Here is a 2500-nt window from a genome sequence, read left to right on the forward strand (position 1 = left end):
CTCCCTTTCCCCTCTCCATTCCCCCTCCTCCTCTCCTTCTCCTTTCCCCCTTCCCCTTCCTTCTTCCCCCTTTCCTCCCCTTCCCCAGGCTGCTATTCAGAGTTTTTCTGGGCCTGCCTGACTGCCCGTAGACTGTTATTCAGAGTTTTCCTGGGCAGCGCCGGGTTGGTCAACTAATATATATATATATATATATATATATATATATATATATATATATATATATATATATATATATATATATATATATATATATATATATGTGTGTGTGTGTATATATATATATATGTATATATATATATATATATATATATATATATATATATATATATATATATATATATATATATATATATTATAGGCTGACTTAAAATGAAGAGAAACATTAAAAGTTGATATTTGCGTCAAATTTTATCCACGTATCATTTTTCAAACTTTTAATAAGCATCGGAAACGTTTGCGTTATGTTGCTGTTCAATTTAACTTTCTGGAGATTAAGTTTTTGTTTATACTTCTTTATGTTCAGAGATGAAACATTTATCTATTCAGTTACTTCCTCGCACAGAAATAGGTTCGGTTTATAATCAATGACCATCGTTGTATCTTAACTATGTTGGAGAGATTCAAAGGACTTAGGAAGGAAATTACGTAAATGATTCTCACACACACACCACACACACACACACACACACACACACACACACACACACACACACACACACACACACACACACACACACGCTTGAGTATATCATGTATAGTTAGATCAGAACATACCTTCGTCTTACAGCATAACAATAAAATGTTTAGAATTTAGATTTGAAAGCAAAAAAGGAAAGAAACAAGTTTGCAAAAAGTCATTGTTGCTAAGGTAATCTACCCCGAGAGCTTGCCAAGATTCTATGTAATCCGTGCAAATAAGCAATGCAGCTCAAGAAACCATAAAGGTTTTTATGGTTTATTATCTGATTTTCTTTGGCGTGTTACGGTCATTGATGTCTTTTAAGAATTTTATTTCATAATAAAAGTATCTTTTTTATTACAGTTGCAAATTAAGCACCGAGTATGAAACATGCCTTTTATAACTTTGTATTAGTTTTTGTTTAGAACTTTCTGTTGTAAATTAAGTCTCAGTATTTTACTGCGTGGTAATATTACATCTTCATTTGAAATTTCGTATTACATTGCAACAGTTTTCTCTGTAATTTTATTTGTGGTCGAAGTATCATCTCGAATTTTGCTGGATTTCGATCGGTTGAGCATTTTGCTTCGAAGGAAATGTGTCCATGGAAAGTTGTTTCAGCTATTTAGTGTCATTTTCTTTATTTTGCCTATAAAACATATTTTGGACATTATGAAAATGAAACTTCAAGCACTCTTGGCTATCACTATATACCTCAGAATTGTCTTGGGAGATCAAATAAGGAGTATTGTTGAAACTTTTCATAGAATTTGGGCAATTTTTGATATCATAAGTGCTTCCTGTATTCCAGTTTTGGAGCCGTTATAAACTGGACTTGCCCGATCCCATTTTTAGAGTATATTTGGTCATACTGGTGACTCTTCTGTCCACGTTTCCCTTCTCGACAAATTGAAGTGGAAAAACAGTTCACCCGGTCAGTAAGCCCTCCCTTGCCTCTTTTCTAGGTCCTCGTGTCCTCTGCCAGAAGCTCCGTCTCATTTTTGTGAAGGTGCGACCTCGACTCCTGTTCTGCTGAGCTGAAGGAAATTGTTCCTTAGCCTCTCAGACGGTCTTGTAACACCTACCAGAGCATTGCATCCCTTGTTAACTGGGTGGAGATCAAAAGACCTTCTACTCACATTTTGATGACAGTTCTTTCTTCTACCACCAAATTCTGGCTTTTTCTCACTACGCTCTAACCTTCTGATTCGTATATTTTTCACCCCAAAAAGTCGAATATATTTTTTTCTCTGCAGGGTTAAACCTCGCTCATTTTCTTTTCTCATTTATCCCTGTTTATTTCTTCAGGCTTAGTATGCAAACACTCATCCAGCAGAGTCAAATTTTGTTTTCATTAATTTTTAGGATAATACTTAGTTTTCCGTTAATAAAAGGTAATCATTCGGCTGCCAAGAGAGGAATAAGTTGATAACAACTCTGCTGTATATATGCCCGTCGGATGCTGATTTTTGTACTTTAAATTAATATCTACACAGCTCCACCTTGATAGCCGATCGTATGCTTGAAAAAACTTAGTTATTTATGAAGTTTTATCACATACAAAGTGGCTGATTTTATACTCACAAACATTAAACTACAAATGTCGTGTATTATCAAATTCTCTCTACTTCGGGAATCTCGTCGAAGGAGATTTTTAACTGATAAACGATTCGGCACCTGAGAGATTCGAACGCCCGATGGTGTAAAGCAACGATTTCTGGGTCGGTAACCATTCAGCTGTCAAGAGAGGTATAAGTTGATACCATTCTACCTTACATATGCCCGTCGATTGCAGGTTTTTGTACGTAGAATCGATAT

The sequence above is a fragment of the Macrobrachium rosenbergii genome, chromosome 3 (genome assembly GCF_040412425.1).
Source record: "Macrobrachium rosenbergii isolate ZJJX-2024 chromosome 3, ASM4041242v1, whole genome shotgun sequence".
Classification (NCBI taxonomy): Eukaryota; Metazoa; Arthropoda; class Malacostraca; order Decapoda; family Palaemonidae; genus Macrobrachium; species Macrobrachium rosenbergii.